Here is a 10,706-nt window from a genome sequence, read left to right as displayed (position 1 = left end):
AGGAAAGCAGACTCCTTCAGGAATAATGGTGACTTGGGAAGATAAACAATATCATTTCAAATATCCCCCAATCCCTCCTTCTTCCCCCACCTTTTATTGCTGAACGGAACATCATATGGCCTGGAATATCCTATTGTCGGTTGGGGTCAGCTGTCCCGTCTGTGTCCTCTCCCAGCTTCTCGTGTACCCCTAGTCTATTTGCTGGTGGGGCAGCAGCACAAGAAGCAGAAAAGGCCTTAGACTCATAGAATCATTAAGCTTGGAAAAGGCCTCTAAGATCACACCACCTTGGTCTTCTAAACCACGTCCCAAAGTGCCACATCTATGCAGTTTTTGAACACCTCCAGGGACGGTGACTCCACCACCTCTCTGGGCAGCCTGTGCCAATGCCCGACCACTCCTTCAGGAAAGAAATTTTTCTGACTATACAATCTAAAACTCCCTAGAAGCAGCTTGAGGCCATTTCCTCTTGCCTTATTGCTAGTAACTTGGGAGAAAAGAGCAACAGCCACCTCACCAAAACCTCCTTTCAGGTACTTGTAGAGAATGTTAAGGTCTCCCCTCAGCCTCCTCTTCATCAGGATAAACACCCCCACCTCCCTCAGACACTCCTCATAAGACTTCTTCTCCAGACCCTTCCCCAGCTCCATTGCCCTTCTCTGGACACGCTCCACACCTCAATGTCCCTCTTGTTGTGAGGGCCCCAAAACTGAACACAGTATTCAAGGTGTGGCCTCGCCAGTGCTGAGCACAGGGGCACCATCGCTTTGCTACTCCTGCTGGCCACACTCTTCCTGATACAGGGCAGGATGCTGTCGGCCGCCTTGGCCACCCGGGCACTGCTGGCTCATGCCCAGCCGGCTGTCAGCCAGCACCCCCAGGGCCTTCTCCGCCGGGCCCTTCCCAGCCCCTCTGCCCCAGGCCTGGGGTGCTGCCTGGGGTTGGGGTGACCCAAGGGCAGGACCCGGCACTGGGCCTTGTTAAACGTCACACAGTTGACCTCCGCCCATCAATCGAGCCTGTCCAGGTCCCTCTGCAGAGCCTTCCTGCCCTCGAGCAGATCAACACTCCTGCCCAATTCGGTGTCATCTGCAAACTGACTGAGGGTGCACCTGATCCCCTCACCCAGATCATTGATAAAGATATTAAACAAGACTCGCCCCAACTCTGAGCCCTGGAGAACCCCACTCGTGACTGGCCACCAACTACATTTAGCGCTGATCACCACAACTCTCTGGGCTCGGCCAGCCAGCCAGTTTTTACCCAGCAAAGAGTGCACCTGTTCCAGCCATGAGCCACCAGCTTCTCTAGGAGGGTGCTGTGGGAGACAGTGTCAAAGGCTTTGCTAAAGCCCAGGTAGACAACATCCACAGCCTTTCCCTCATCCACTAGGCAGGTCACCTGCTTATAGAAGGAGATCAGGTTGGTCAGGCAGGACCTGATTTTCATGAAGCCGTGCTGGCTGGGCCCGATCCCCTGGTTGTCCTGCACTTGCCTGGTGAGTGTCAAAGCACCAAGCCTCCAGTCATCTGGGACCTGCCCTGTTAATCACGGCTGCTGATAAATGTGGAGAGTGGCTTGGCAATCTCCTCCACCATCTCCCTCAGCACTCCCAGGTGAATCCCACCCAGCCTCATAGACTTGTGAGTGTCTTGGTGGAGCAGCAGGGTCATAAACTACTTCCTCCTGATTATGGGGGGTTTGTTCTGCTCTCTGTCCCTGTCTCCCAGCTCAGGGGGCTGATTAGCCTGGGGATAACTGGTCCGACTATTAAAGACTGAGGCAAAGAAGGCATTAAACACCTCAGCCTTTTCTTCATCCTTGTTGGCAACGTTCCCCTCCACATCCAGTAGAGGATGGAGGTTCTCCTTGGCTCTCTTTTTGTTGTTAATCTATTTGTAAAAACATTTTTTGTTATCCTTGACAACATTGGCCAGGTTGAGTTCTAGCTGGGCTTTTGCCTTCTAATTTTCTCTCTGCAACCTCCCACTAACATTTGTTAGCAAAGTATTCAGGAGCCCTAGTCTTTGCACAGGGAGAAGGGCAGTTCTTAAGGCAGGATATACTCTCAAAATACCCTGTGTAATATGTATTAATATAAATAAAGTTTAAAAATCCTGATAGTTGTGGCCCTAGCAGTTCTAAAGTTGGAGCACCTATTTTTTAAGTAGAGGGTTTTCAGTTACTGATGGGGAACCATATTATTCTTCCCAAGTTGTCAATCCAATAAGCTGCACTGTATTTAAGAAGGAAGACAATGGGTATGAGGTGGGTCTCTTTGTTCATTCACCAGTGAGTTTATGCTATATGATTAGCCACATGGTGAAAAAGATGCAAGGTCAGAGAGATCCACAGATCTTGTGGCAATTTATGGGAAGGCAGTCGTGTCTCATACGGAACAAGTCATTACATATGTTCAAATATTATGTAATGACTTAAAAATCACAATGGATCTGGTACAGCAATATGTGTCCATGACCTGTAGGTTTCAAATAGATGTTATATGATAAAAATACATTAATATTTTAAAAATGTGCATGCATGCCTTTCAGCTGAATATTTGAAGGTTTGAGACATAAAGGGAGAGGTTGAAATAAATGATGTTGCCTATGACATTAAAAACCCTCAGAGCTAGGTCATTCAGCTTTTATGGATGAGTAGGTTAACACCTTTTTTTGTGGGTAAATAGAGTAGGCATCAAGGAGATATTACAGGCTATAGGCATTGGTAGATCTGTGTACTGTGTCGTGGTTTAGCCCCAGTCATCAACCAAGCACCACGCAGCCACTCGCTCACTCCCCCCAGTTGGGATGGAGGAGAGAATCGGAAGAGTAAAAGTGAGGCAGCTCATGGTTTGAGATAAAGACAGTTTAACAGGTAAAGCAAAAGCTGCGTGTGGAAGCGAAGCAAAACAAGGAGTTCATTCACTCCTTCCCACGGGCAGGCAGGTGCTCAGCCATCTCCAGGGAAACAGGGCTCCATCATGCGTAACAGTTACTTGGGAAGACAAACACCATCACTCCAAACTTCCCCCCTTTCCACCATCTTCCCCCAACTTTATATACTGAGCATGACGTCATATGGTATGGAATATCCCATTGGTCAGTTTGGGTCAGCTGTCCTGGCTGTGTCCCCTCCCAGCTTCTTGTGCACCTGACACAGCATGGGGAGCTTTGACCAGTGTAAGCGCTACTTAGCAACAACTAAAACGCCTCCACATTATCACCACTGTTTCCAGCAAAAATCCAAAACATAGTCCCATACTGGCTACTACGAAGAGGAAGAATCAAACAGAAAGAGAAACTGTAAGTTTTTGCGTAAGGATCAGAAGAGGTTCATTATATTCTCATCAGAGACAGCCAATAGATATTTAAGTGTATCCAGTTGAGGTGATTTTGAGAGTAGCTCAGTAACTAGAGATTTTGTCTACTTACTTCATGCTTCCTCACTAATTATGGTAACTAAGAAAAATGGGATGCTAAGGTTTTGAGCAGACTGGAGAAAACTTAACAAGGTAGCTGTGCCCAATCAGTATCCCATCTGTAAAATTGACTTATCACTCTAGACAGAGCAGAATATCTCTCTCTGCGGGGTTTACAACTATTGACAAATCAAATTTTAAAAAGAATTTTCAGGAAATTAGTCTGCATTTACCACTGATATGGCACAACGATTTGAGTTTAACTCAATTCTTTCTGGGTAAAAAAGGGAATTACATTTTAGAGATCAGTCAGCTGACTCTCTGTACAGTACTTGTTCTTGCTACTCCTGGTAGTTCATCCACAAAATGCAGCCTACCATTTTTTCCATAAAAAGAGTTCTGGAACAAAATTTACATTTTCTTGAGCTGATTTGTACACTCATTTCAAAGAAACAGTCTTTGTGTGATCTGCAACTTGCAAATGCTGTTGTCAGCCATGCTGTCAGAATTAGAAGAGAAAGCTTGGAAAGATCAATATGGCCTGTAAACCATCAGTGTATGAGGTATGATGTAGGAAGCGTAACCTCATTCTGCTATTCCCTGGCTAAAAGGAGAGCTCCCAGGAATGTTGGCAGATGATACGGAGAAATGCCAGAACAGTAATCCTTCAGAGCAAATAATCTCATTGCTACACTTCGACTAACATGTTGCTGTGAACAGGACCTGGAGATGGTAAGGATACACCTTCTTTATTAGATTTGATAAGTATTAGATCAGATTAAATTAATTACAGGGAATACCTTTTATATCCCTCATGGAACTTGTCTGTTAAATATGGAGCTTAACATGCTGTGTTCCTTCTTAAGATGTCCTGCAAGAATCTGTTTGAATGTTCCCGATAAGACTTAGTGTGCTGGTGTGTGTGTGGAGATGGAATTTTGAACAGATTTCTTGAGATAACCCAGTAATTACCATTACTAATGTGAGTTGTGGACTAATTCTCTAGGAGGAAAGGCAGTTGGGCCCAATAATTTATGTACATATGTAAAAGGCAATGTCCGGGGCTAAAAGTAAATCTCCCCAGAATATTATTGATGAAGACTACCTTGTGCTACAGTTCATACAAGGCAGCAGCTGAGATGTCCATCCTCCTCCTTAATCCTGCTCTTGCCTTCAAGAACTAATATTTGCAATGCATTGTGCATTTGTAATTTAGCCTTACTACGTGAAAAGGGAAGCAAACATTTCATGTCTCCGTATAGGCAATTTGGAAAAATGGCCTTGCATACACATGAAGTCTTGTCTTTCCAGCAATAAGTCTCTGTTTCACACACAGACTAAAGCAACTTAGTCCCTTGGAAAGGTCCTGAAACGGCCAACTGAGAGTAGAGAGTTGGGTAAATGTTCAACCTGTGATTGAAAATGGGCAGTACTGAATGTGAAGCCAAGGTAAACAATGCATACACCTCCTATTTCCACAGCAAATGTTAAGTAACTCTTAGGTGACATTCAGAATGCCATTTCCTTCACACATTTAAGCAGCTGAGTGACTCCAGTTACAGAGCAGGTGAATGAAGTAAAAAGAAGCCTCTGAGTAAAGTGTAGAAAGCAAAGGGACAACAGGTGGCAAAAAGAGTCAGAGGAGGACAGGGAGATGGATGGAAGGGAAATAAGGGTTGCTAGCATTATATTAATATTAGGATGCAAATGACTCAGATCAGGCAGATTATCGTATCTCTGATGTGTGACTCAGACACTATAAATGGAAAGTACAACTAAACTATGCTTTGCCTGAACTTTGTGTGAATATTTCCTGTCCACCTTAAGCTCTGAAGACCATTTCACTCAACCACTGCTTTACCAAGCATGCAGGCAGAGCCCTTGCCTTCTACATCCATGTTGTCAATTCCGTGATGCTTCCTCAGGCTTTTCTCCAGCTAGCCTGTGTCCTCCTGGAGCAGGGTGACCTCTAGGGGCCTCTGGGCAGAGCTGGCATGGAATGAGCGTGTCAGTGCTTTGCCCCACAGTCTGCCTTGCACATTTGCAAACCTTGGACTCTGCTTATTAGTGACCCCAGTCTGAGGTCTTTATGTTTGTTGAATCACATATTCCTAGCACTATTGTCTTGTCTTCCAAAGGGCTAGCCAGGTAAGTAGAATAAGATGCTTCAATAGACTTATTCCTTTCTCTCTTTCACAAGAAAGATATGATCTTTTTCAACTAGTAGTTTCTTCTGGGGTTTGCACAGACGTGTAAGTCATGAAGAACTGAACTGATAAATTTGGTTTGTCAGAATTCACTGAGTAGAAGTTTCTTTCTGCAGAACAGGAATATTTTCAGCTAATGTTATTCTCTCAATAAAACAGTGCTTATTTACTCAGCAGGCACATCACTGATGTCCAGATTCTTATAACTCTAAGAGTCTTTGCAATCCATTCAGCTCCACTGGGGTACACCAGCTGCATCTATTTTAAACTTTCTCTCAGAGATGTTCCTTTATGGTAATTATGGACCAATGTTTTTTCAAGGGCAGCGACCTTTGCAGTACTTACCAGCTAGTAAGCAGTCTGACTACATGGGGTGTTTATACAAGCTGATTTTAATCTTCAAGGTATGGCATCAAACTATAAATACAGGAGAAATTAAATATACTTTCATTTAAATCACAGAACACATGAATGAATGAGAGATATTTTCCCAATATAAATAAGGAACATTTGCAGATTCACAAGAACTAAAGAAGTATTTAAGAAACAATATTTATTATTCAACTTTTTCTGGACATATGCAGCCTGGTGGCATGTACAGGTTGATTTGTTCCTATTAAACACCATCATCACATTCAGCGTGTTAATCATTAATGTAGTTTAATATTTTACTTTTCAAAAAATTAATAAGAAAACTTCAATTTTAATTAAGGAGTACTTCTGTTCAAAGAAATAATCAGATCAGATTGTAAAGTCTTTGTAAATCTTCATTGCAAAATAATACCATGGCTCCATATATCAATGCTATGATGCTTGCTTATTGGATTCTACCAAAATAATTTTTCTGGTCACTGAACAAATGGAAAACAGACAGAAAACAAAGAGCTTTGTTATAACATCAACTAAAAATGTTTTTGCTTAGTTACTAAAAAAATAATTTTGAACTGACAAAGGTATATAACTTTCCCCAAAATTATACTGACTGTATACAGGTTTTTATGTCTTCAGAAATGCCAGCATAGAACATGTTGGCCAGGGATGTTTCTTCAACAAAAGAAAACTCAACTGCCAGTATTTTTCTTCATAGACTTTTTCCTTTATCCAAGATTCTTACAGTGACCTTACATGTTGTTTAAAAAACCGAAGATATGATCTTCCTTATACAATGCCATTTGCTCAAATTGTCTTTTACTACTAAAGCAAATGAAACATCTAGTTATAACAATGTAATAACTATTGTTATGGTTGCTCATATAATCATAATTGTAACTATTTTACACATTTAAAGATAGCCTCAAGCCTATAAATACTAACAATAAAAAGGCAGCATATATTCTTGTCATTTTCCCCACCCCTAACTCCTCTGGTGTCTCCTTCTCTTTGGTGTCATCCTTACCTGTAGCACTCTTCCAAGCCCAACATCTATCAGTTTTTCTTATTTTTATTCTCCAAACCTAACATCAATTTGCTGCTTCTTCCCAAATGTCCTCTTCCCTTTTTCATATACTTTCCTTTAACATATAACCACACCTTTCCAGCCCATATTCGAGATATTTGAACCATTGCCAATTCTCTCCTTATCTCACACCTCCTATGTGCATGTGCATTTCCACACAACACTTATGGTTATTTCTGCCTCCACTCACTTCTCAGTCTATTTTCATGTTTCCTTCATGAGCCAGATGGAGCTGCAGCTGGCTTTTTATGCTCATCAGGACCTAACATCTACCTGAGGATGCCCATGGGAAAATATTGATTGACCATATGTTATGCCAGGCCATTCTTCCCTTGGAGACCTAGGTGTCTGGCAGGCTCATGCTGGGACAGCCCATTACCATCTCAGTAGCTGTACAATAAAGGAAATGTCACATTCTGGCCACAGACTCCTCCTTGGAGAGGGGAGCCACAAAAGCAAGGACATGAAGTGCAGCTCACCTAAAAAAGGCAAGTGTCTGCTCTTGGCCTTCCAAAGCCCTCTCCTCCTGCAGTCCTGGCTAGCTCATTGCCACGTGCCAGGGGAGAAGTAGAGGAAAGACTTCAGCCCTGTCAGCAAGAGGAAGGACTGGATTTTATGGCACTGCAGCAGGAGGGCACTCCTGTGCCTGCAGACTCGGCTGCACAGAGACTCCCAGACTGGACTGCCCCTTTGGGGCAGGGGCGGCGTCTTTGTGGTTGGGTGTCGCCCAGCCCCTGCCTCACCTGGGTCCACACATGTTGCCATGCTGCAATAAGCATAATTGCACAGGGAGTCTTTGAGCATGTCTTCGTTAATGCTCAGTGTCAAACAGCTGTTGTCACACAGCTATTGAAACAAATCTCCCTGCTGTCCCACACTTTGATTTGCATGACAGCTGTGCTCCAGAGGCACATCTAAAGTGCTTCCGTCACAGACAGGCATTCAGCTCTTGGGACTCCCATCCTTTCCCCCTGAAACCCATTTAGTCTAGGTGCAAGGTCCTCAGCATTTGCTGTTCTGCCCCACTGATCTTCTCCTGTCGTGCCTCTCTACACACTAAGAGAGAGACAGCCTGTGTTTCAAGTGTGTGCTAGTGACCGGCCCTGTCTCTCACAGCAGCCCTGTCTCCCAGGGGGCTGGTCCTGCTGATATATCCCAGGCGGAAAGGGGAAGCTGATGTGTGAGTGCTCTTGCCCCAGCCCCAGGCTTCCTCTGCAAGAGAAAACCTCAGGACAGGACAGTGAGATGACGGGCAGGATTTCTTCTTCCCCTGTAGCCACGCTCTGCTTTTGTGTTTGAACGGTGAAGGTCCAGGTAGGCTTTGCTTGGGCTCACAGTGCCACTTTCACATCCACTTCACGGGGAAGAATAGCGTGATTACCTGTGTGTTTTGAGCCAGCAGAAAGGTAGACTACGGGAATGACTTGTCTACTCTTCAGGTTGAAAAGGGCTTTCTCTGTTGCCCTTGCTGGCCTAAGAGTCTCTGAGGTCCTCATCGGTGGAGGCTGGATCTCATGGTCATCCTAAGATGAGTGAGAGTGATCCAGAGCCCTGGGCCTCTCCTGGTACCTGCGCTATGAAGGTCCAGCCAGATGACAGCTGTCAGAAGAGGTGCTGCAGTCGCTCTCCTCAGGCTGCTCTACCAGGTATGCAGCGGAGTTGGAAGGGACATTGATTCCTGGTGTTGGCCTTTGGACAGTCACATGCTTCCAAGCACCTATGTAGTGGCCTTTCTCAGCAGGGTGCGCAGTACAAATAAGGCCCTACACACTGAGCAGTGGCTGCTTCTCTCAGCTCAGGGACTTTTCTGCCCCAGCATCGTGACCCTAACATTTCCAGGCCTTCCTTGGCCCATTCACCTGTCTTTGTTCTCTTCCAGTGGTGAACACGTGAGACTGGGCTGACACACCTGGTTTGGGTCAAGCCAAATTTTAACCCATTTGGTGTGATTCAATCAGAATAGGCGGGCCAGGAAGTTTCCGCAGCGTTAAAAGCCCCCGTTTTTAAGTGAGTCTTAGCTGCTGGTCTGTAGCGGGCCAGCCACCCAGAGGGGGGTCCCCCTCGACGGCTCCATGCTGCCACCCGCCGGCAGTGGGTGCCTTGAGCAGTGGGCCCGGCCGGCTGCTGCCTGGCTGAGCTCCCCGGGACTGACAGGAGCCTGCTGGAGCCCCACGGTGAGCAGAAAGCTGATGGAGTCTGTGTCATCATAGCAACAGGCAAATGGTGAGGTGGTAGGCACAGCCACCATCCTAACTGTTGTCGCTGGGCCCTACAGCAGCACCCACCCTGCAGTCTCACTGCAGCTGGCTGTGCCTCCTTCATGTGTTGCCACTGCCTGGGGCAAGTGTCCCTGTGGGATGGTGGGCCACTGCCTCATGGCACCCATGATCTCCACCTGGGGTGATTGGGCAGGCAGATACTTTGCTGTCCTTGCTGGCACTTACCCCATGGGTGTGGCCTTGACAGAGCTGGCAGGGTACTTAACTACGAGACTGGATCAGATTTTTACACTGGGCACATGCAAAAATATAATTGATCAGTGAAAAAATGTTAAGACCTGATTTAAGTACGCAACTGAAAGGGGCACACCAGATTCCTTCTGGCTTCCATCTATAGGATGGAGATGTGCTGCTGAGGTAGAACCTCCAGGTATACATCCCAAAGCTTTAGGTCCACCTGTGGGCTTCAACTCTGTATGGCCAGTTCCTGAGATAGGAAAGGATCTGAAAAGTCATTTTACACATTTCCAATGAACAGTGCATCTTCTTGCAGAAGCGCAGTTTGCCCGTTTCCTTCTATACAAGGTTATCTTAGAAATTCTCAAAAAGAAAACCAAAACCAAAAGGAAAACTGCATTTGACAGAGGCCCAGACCATTCTGTCCTGTACTCCTTTCTAACAGGGACGGTCCCACATGCTCAGCTGGTGCTGATACATGCTCAGGATTTCACAGAAACCTGCGCATTGTCTGTTGAGTATGATTTTAAAGTGACCCTCAAATCTCGTCTACATGGAAATTCAGGCATCCTGACTAGTGGGAACACAGAAGAAGCTATTTCTTTGCTATGGGCAGTTTGGTTTGGTACATACCGTACATGTGGATTTCAGTTCCCATTCTAAGTCTAATAATACCAATCACCTCATCTTTATAGAAAAGCCTCATTAATAAAACAGTTAAATTTTTTATACAAAATACTTTCTTGTAACAGCCTCTTTTGTGTGGTATTATACTTACACTCCCAATGTTGCTTTCTGCCCTCAGATTCACAATTCAGTCTTTCTTACGAATGGTAGTGTGGCAAGGAGGGAGCCTACTGTGAGTTATCAGCATCCCCGTGTCTTTGCCAGTAGGTGTACGGTATAGCAGGGATTCCTTCCTACTTGGTCTTGGTTTTGCTTGGGCTTGTTTTCATCTATTTCTTTATCACAGCCTGCTTCCCTTTCCCTGGCTCCCAACCAAAGTTTAAAAGGTGCAGAGTAGCTTCCCCTGCCTCAGTTATCACAAAAGGTGATTTGTTATTATGCAGTGACCCCCAAGGCTTATCAGACCTTTGCTGTAGATGGCGTTCACAAATCTTAACCTAAAACAGGTTAGGCAATAGTTGTTTGATGACTACGCAGTT

Source organism: Phalacrocorax carbo, chromosome 16, assembly GCF_963921805.1.
Source record: "Phalacrocorax carbo chromosome 16, bPhaCar2.1, whole genome shotgun sequence".
NCBI lineage: Eukaryota > Metazoa > Chordata > Aves > Suliformes > Phalacrocoracidae > Phalacrocorax > Phalacrocorax carbo.
The sequence above is the reverse complement of the archived record's forward strand: the minus strand, read 5'-3'. Positions refer to the sequence as shown.